The sequence below is a fragment of the Piliocolobus tephrosceles genome, chromosome 15 (assembly GCF_002776525.5).
Source record: "Piliocolobus tephrosceles isolate RC106 chromosome 15, ASM277652v3, whole genome shotgun sequence".
NCBI lineage: Eukaryota > Metazoa > Chordata > Mammalia > Primates > Cercopithecidae > Piliocolobus > Piliocolobus tephrosceles.
This window is the reverse complement of record NC_045448.1, coordinates 28,352,045-28,359,749: the sequence shown is the minus strand read 5'-3', so window position 1 is coordinate 28,359,749 and position 7,705 is coordinate 28,352,045.

Sequence of the window (7,705 nt, the reverse complement as noted above, 5' to 3'; positions counted from 1 at the left end):
GTTTCCTTATCTGTAAACTGGGGGTGTTGGTAGGAAAGAAAAATAGAGCCGGGAACGCGAAGCTTTCCTGGGGCTCTATATAAAGCGCTGGCATTTCCGGGACGGCTGGCGGCATCTGGCCGCCCCAAGGGCCCCAAGATACGGTAATCCCAAACAATACTCGGGGTCATTGTTTACAGCTATAAAACACATTCTGTCCTGAACGCTATCCCCAAGGACGCGCGCGCGTGCGCGACGGGACGAAGCCAGCCAGACTTCTCGCACCTCCGCTGCTGCCCGCTGGGCAGAGTCCCCAACTCCGCGGGCCCAGGAGAGGGGTGTGGGGCAGGCAGACGCGCACGCCAGCCGTGGGTGCTTTGCTTTTTTCCTCCTCCTCCCCATCCCTGCGTCCTGGCCTGCCTGGGTGTTTACGCGCCTCTCCCAGCAGGACTGAGTAAATGCAGTCCTTTGACGCAAAACGAATCAGTCCTTCCCCAGCGGCAGGAGCAAAACCCAGAAAACTGGGGGTGGGGGTAGGGACGGGAGAGGCACAGAAGAAATCGTGACACTTTCCCACTCTCTTCTCAGCCCCTCCCCGCGCCACGCGGGCCTCGGGCCGCCCGAGCCAAGTCTTGGGGGCTGCAAAGGGAGGCGCGGCCAAAGCGCCCTGAGCCCTCCCAGTAGCAACCGCGTGTCGGAGCGGCGCGAACAGACGCACTTTTGGTTTTCCTTTGAGCAGTAGAGGCTGCCCCGCCCTCCCCCACCTGGCGCTCGAAAATCCGGGTGCTTCTGGGTCTCTCCCACACAGTCCTTCCAGTAATGCGGGGGGAAAAGAGGCGGGGGAAGGGGAGCAGGAGCTTCCTCCGCGGCCTCCGCAGTCCCGGGCGCGCCCAGCCCCGGCCCGGCGCCGCCGGGAGCGCGCGGGCGAGCGCACCCTCGAGCCCTCGCCCGCCCCCGCCCCGCCTGCTCCCCGGTCCTTTCCTTTCTTGTGGGTTCCCGTAAAGCCCAGCAGCCTGGAGACGTCTGCAGAGCATCACGGAATCTGTGCTGATGCAATTCACTAGCCTCCCTTTGGTGCGCCCTGGCCTGCCTCAGAGCGCTTTGATCCCGGCCCTCTCCTACTCCAGAACTCGTGCTGGCTCCCTCTGCCCGCCTGGAGGCCTGCGTTCCGCCGCCGGCTCATCCCCTTTCAGTACTCCCAGCGCCGGACACACAGCTCTGTGCCCTGGTGCTGCTGCGAGACTGACCTCCCCAGGTTCAGCGAGTGCCTCAGCGAACTGTGCCTGCCAAACCGAGAATTCAGCCTCCAAGCCTAGTTCAGTGCCCTCTCCTTGGGAAGCCATTCTAGAGTCATCCAGTTAGAAAGGGTCCTCTGGCTCCCTGGAATGCTAAAAATAGAGGTGACCCTTTATCGAGTGCTAAAATCAGAGCCAGGCACCATGCTGAATACAGGGCTTGTTTCGTGGAATTCTCAGAGCAAACGCTGGAGGTGGGTATTATTCTCTGGTTGCAGAAGACAGTGAGATTGAATAACTTGTCCAGGGCAACTGGTTAGTGAGTTAGTGATCGGTTAGGAGTGCAGCTGAGATTTTCCGACCCCAGGCTCTTCTTCTTCCCCAGGACATGGCATGACCTGCCTCCTGTTGGAATGTCTTTGTCTCTCTCTTACTGGTCTTGGAAGGCATGGTCTTTATCTGGTGCATGACTTTATCCTACACTTAGAGGTGTTCCTTAATTCTCCACTGAACAAATAGCCTCAGCACCATCCCTCAGCTTAGAGAAGAGGCCATGTCAAGTGAGGGAAGGGAAGGGGAAGAGGGAAGCTGGGGTGGGAAGAAAAGGGTAGATGAGCTGTCTTCTCATTGCCCCTGGGTCTCTCAGACCTCTCTGCCCCACTTTTGCCGGTCTCCTTGTTTGTCCATCCTGGCTGGTGTTTGGCTCTTGAGAGATGAGGAATCCCAGAATAGCTGGCACCTCTGAGCTGCGCTCGCCCACACGTCTCACATGGGATAGTTGAAGCCCTTTCACACACATCGCCTCACTTGTCCTTACACATGACTTCTCTGAAAGGGATATAGACAGCAGAGTGACTCTGGATTGCCAGAGAGGAGGCTTAGGTGCAGAGTGGCACAGCAGCCTACTCAAAATTTTCCAGCTGTAGGTGTCAGTCTGTGTTCAAAGCCATCTCACCTGACTTTAAACCCAGCACTTTGCTGTTTGCCATGCTTCCAGCCTTGTAAGTTTAGGAGCAAACTCCATCTCTCTTTTTTTTTTTTGAGACAGAGTCTTCCTCTGTCCCCTAGGCCGGAATGCAGTGTAGTGATCTCAGCCCACTGCAACCTCTGCCTCCCGAGTTCAAGTGATTCTCCTGCCTTAGCCTCCCAAGTAGCTGGGATTACAGGAGCACGCCACCGCACCTGGCTAATTTTTGTGTTTTTTGTAGAGATGGGGTTTGACCATATTGGCCAGGCTGGTCTCAAACTCCTGGCCTCAAGTGATCAGCCCGCCTTGGCCTCCCAAAGTGCTGGGTTTACAGGCGTGAGCCACCGTTCCCAGCTTACATCTCTTAATGATACACTGTCCTCTATATCCATCATGCCTGAATGAACCTGCCATCATATCTTTATAGTAAATCATACTTTTTAGATGATGTAATATTTCTGAAAGCCAGATGTATCTTATAACGATGACTATTGAATATGGAAGTGTTCCCGTTTTTGTCCAAAGACCTGTGAATCACTCATGGGTCCATCAGGAAACAGTCTTTAACCCAGATGGTTCAAAGGATGAGGCTTTAATGGAGAAACTCCTTATAGAGTTTCCCATAGAGGTATGGGCAAAGTTAAGAGGGAATTGAGGCACCTAGAGCCTAGTAACAGCAGGAAATGATGACCGTCCCTAGGGTTGAAAAGAGGAGGCAATCGTGTTATTGGAGCCTAGTGAGCTTGGGACCATGAAGGAGGGACCATCCAGCGGGTAGAGGGAAGGAGCCACTGCCGGAGATAGCCCGCTGAAAGGGAGGGAGAAGTTGGGGTCAAGAAATACCAGACCATCTCTCCCACCTCCTGCCTCCTTCTCTGGCCAAACGGCGGCAGCTGCTGATCCATGCAGTCCACTAAGGTTGGCCTCCCAGGGCACAGAGAAGGGCAAAGAAGGGTAAAGAGCAAATCTCGTGGGGCACTCAGCAAATGGGGAGTAACCAGTATAAATCCCATTAAGCACATGAGGGAACCTACGAGGGATGGTGTTTCAGAATGAGGGAAATAAGGTAAATCAGTGAGGCCTTACACCTCATGTACTGTGGAAGTGAACATTGGAATAGCCTGAACAGCTTTTTGAAACCACATCTTCCCTCTTTACTGATAACATGAAACCACTCACACTGATACTTGAGCCACTGAGCCATGTATTGTATCTCTCAGGTGTGGGGTAGAGAAAAGGCTATACCTGCTGATGAACAGGGATCCACTCCTGGGGAAGAAGCAAGTATGACTTTCTCTCCTGTGGCTTTATGCGACCTCCTTGAAATGCCACGAGCAACCCTCCCAGCTAAATGTAGATGTGACACATAAGCCTTCATGTGTTCCCATTTCATGAATGGCCTATACACCAATGGAGAAGAAATGAAGACAAGAAATATCACTCTAGAGGCAATCATAATCGTAGTTTTAAAACAACAGTCTCCATCTGGGTGGGGTATTACACGTCTGGGGGTGTGTGAAAGTTCATCCACAGGCTCTGCCCTTAGGATTGCACCATTTTATTCATTTTACTTTATGTATGTTACCCTCGATTTAACAAAAAACAAGAAGCAAACAACGACAACAAAACCTTTTTATTTCCTTAGAACACATTTAGAGTTATATTGAAGTGTGGGCAAGACTTTTGAGAAAGCATATGCAAATGAGGCCGTTCTGGCCACCCCCATGAGGCCCCTAGGAGGCTGAGTGGAATCAGTGCCCTGGCAGCGGTGGGGGCGGGGGGACAGGAAGAGGGTACTTCGCTGCCACCAGTTTTTTGGTTTTGGTTTTTTTAAAAGCCGGATACATTCCAGAGATAAAGTGACCAGTGCTATTATTCAGAAATATCTTTATGAGTTGGAACAGAAGTCACCCCTGGTAGGAATGTTTGTCAGGTTGGGAGAAGAGAAACAAGACAACTTCCCCTGCTTCTTCTCTGGTTCTAGGATCTGCACACACAGGGTTTGGCTTCCAGTTGGGAAATGGAGCTCCAAGGGCAGCCCTGCTATGGCGGGCTGTGTGACCTGGGCCAAGCCCCTTGACATCTCCAGACCTGGGCTTCCTCATCTGCCACCAAGATGCTGGATTGAATGTTGGATACATTGTAAGGCAAGGGAGACACAGAAGTCCTAAAGGAGGTAAAGCTTTTCCCCACTGCCCCTCCATCTGGACGAGTCTCGCCAAGCATCTTCAAATCCCACTGTGAAACATGATTCTGCCCCCTTCCTGTTCTGAGGATCTGGGAAAGCAAGGGGGAAGGGGCTATCGGGAGCCCTGCTTGCTTCAGGCCCAGACCAGGAGGCTCAGGCAGGCTTATCTACTCCTCATGTGGTGGGGGGCCCAGGATGCTGCCAGGGTCTCACAGCCATGGTCTCACAACCACTATCAGCCTGTCCTCAGGGGTATAAGAGAAGCTGGAAGCCTAGATGGGTGCTGCCCTCAGGCAACTTCCAATCTAGCCGAGAAGAATAAAGAGTAACACACAAAATATTGGGGTCATGAAGCAATAACTGTGGGGACACCTATAAAAACCTCTAATTGGGCTTACCTGGTACCAGACAGTATTTTAATTGGATCATATATACTGCATTAACTCAGTTAATATTCACAACACGCCTATGAGGTAGCTACAGTTATTATCCCTATTCAACGATGGGGAAAACTGAAGTCAGAAGAGGTCAACTTGCCCAGGTTTCCAGAGCTGAAAAGCAACAGAGCTGGGATTTCACTGCAGGTATTCTGGTCCCAGAGTCTTGGTACAAATGGTGTTAATGAACTCTTCTTCTGGTAAGAGCACCCCAGTTTTCCTTTGGAGAACCTCCACTTCCCCATTTCATGTGCCATGGGTGACCCTACCCTTGAGCTCTTGGGGTGAACACATGGACACACGATCCAGTCCTGACCAAACAGAACATCTCGCTTCCCTACAGTTAGTGATAGGTTCAGGATTGTAGCAATGACCCAAGACTGGCTTCTGAGAGTCACATTTGAGACTATGGCTCAAACTCTTGGAGAAGGGGAGAAGCAGTCTTTTTTCAACTGAGGCGCTATATTCTTTATTACTCCTTGAAGACAGAAATACCAGGAAGAAAACCAAGCTAGAGGGCGGCAAAGCTGAGCAGTGGAGAACAGCAAGTTCCTGATGACATTGTTTGATGGCCTAAATCCCACTATACCTCCAGTGGTTATCTCCCTGGACTTTCCTGTTACACGGAAATTATCCCTTTTGTGTTGAAGCCATTTTGAGTTGGATATCTGTCACTTACGACCAAAACGGTCCTAATGTACTAGTGAACACAGAGCACATACTGTGAGCACCTACTCTTTTTTTTCTTTCTTTCTTTTTTTCCCCCCACAAGATGGAGTCTTTCTCTGTCACCCAGGCTGGAGTGCAGTGGTGCAATCTCAGCTCACTGCAACTTCTGCCTCCCGGGTTCAAGTGATTCTCCAGCCTCGGCCTCCTGAGTAGCTAGGACTATAGGCACGTGCCACCATGTCCAGCTAATTTTTGTATTCTTAGTAGAGACAGGGTTTCACCATGTTGACCAGGCTGGTCTCAAACTCCTGACCTTGTGATCCGCCCACTTTGGCCTCCCAAAGTGCTGGGATTACAGATGTGAGCCACCACACCCGGCCGAAGCATCTACTCTTTTCAAGACATTTCCAGAAAAACAAATACAGATAAGAAAGGATCAGTCTTCAAAGAAGTTGGAAGCTGGTGAGGGATGACAAAGATTCTCAAAAAACCTTTAAAAAACAAGTCAGAACACAATTGACAGCACAAGGCAGCTACCCGGGTTCTCGGGTTAATGCAAAGGGTGAGAATGTTCTGTATTGGATGGAACACATCAGAAAAGTTCACACGAAGGTGATAGCGGTGAAATTGGCCTCAGAAGTCTGATAGGATGTTGGCAGGTGAAGGCAGGGAAGCTACAGGGCAGACAGCATGAGGAAGGGCCCAGGTTCAGGGAAGTATGGACATGCAGGGGCAAGTGTAAATTGATGGGATTACCTGGGACCAGAGGAAAGGTCTAAAACGTAGGCTGGGGCACAGTGGGGAAAGGATGGTTCTGAAGTATCTGAAGTATCTTCAAATATTTGAAGATATTCCCCATGGAAAAGAAACCAGGCTTATTTGGAGTGACCCCAGAGGACAAGGCTAGGACTAAGAATGGATGCTCGCAAATGGAGGAAGTAGACCTGACCCCTGACTAAGGAAGGTGACGCTACCTGTTTGGGGCAAATGTTCAGAAAGAGGCTGGGTCTGTATGGTGGATGCTGTGAAAAGAGACTCAGAAACCAAATGAGAGTTGAACTAGCCGAGTTTAACATTCTGTGAGTTTTGTGCCGGACTTGGGACTCTACTGCAGGCCTGCTGGCTCTCTGCAAACTCATTGAACTGTACACACGATTTGTGTACCTTATGTATGTTTTAGACTTCAATAAATTCACTCCAAAATACCACCCCCTACACACACACACACGGAGAGAGATCTGAAGTAAGTAGGATTCCTCCACTGATCATTTCTTGAGTAGCGAGGAGAAGATATGCTCTGGGCTATGCTTTAAGCAGGAGTTTTCCAAACAAATGTGCTACTTTCCAGAGTGAGATGTTTTTTCCCATGACCCGTGGGACACATGTAATGGGCTGCAGCCTGAAGTTGAAAAGTCTGGTTTTAAGCTGATCTCCCTGGTGGCAGGGTAAAGAATGGAAGGCAACAGGAAGAGCCCAGAGAGGAGGCTGGCGGCTTGACTCTTCTGCCATGGTTCGGGAGAGAGGAAGGGAGACTCTGTAGCAGGGCCAGGTGTCAGGAAGGCAAGTATGCTTCAGAGAAAGAGTCCAACTTCATTGTGTGGGCAGGCCCTGCCACTCCAACTGCCTGGGGTGCGCTCAGAGGGACAGGGGAGACCTGCATAGACTCAGCCAGACATCTCAAGGACAGCACACACAGACCCCATGGATCAGCTGCTGTGGGTCACTGCGCACATGCACTGCTGCCTGGGGCCCGCACTCCCCACGCCTCTAAAGACACAGAGCCTGGGGAGTGGTGGCTGTGTTATCTGAGCCAAGGAGCAGATCATGCGATTTCCTGCTCAGGACATGTGAGAGGAGAGGGGATGTTCCTGGAAAGACAGAAGCAAGGGAGGAATGAAGAAAGGGAGGGAAGGTGGAAGGGACTCCACTAGTTTTTCTTTTGAGGCAACTATGCTGCTTCCAGAAACAGCCTTACGTTTGTAGGCAAAAAATGGGGATTTGACTCCTGGCTCTGCCAGTTGGAGCTGCAGTAACCTTGACAAAGTCACTTCATCTCTATATATCCAGTTCATTTGGAGCAAAGAATGTTGATTGTGTCCTTAGCACACAGCAGAGAGGGCCATGAGCTTAGGCCACAGAGGCCTGGGTTCAAATCTTGGTTTTGCTGCCTGATAGCCAGGGGACCCTGGGTAGGTACTGAACCCCTCTGAGCCTCACTCTCCTCCCTTGT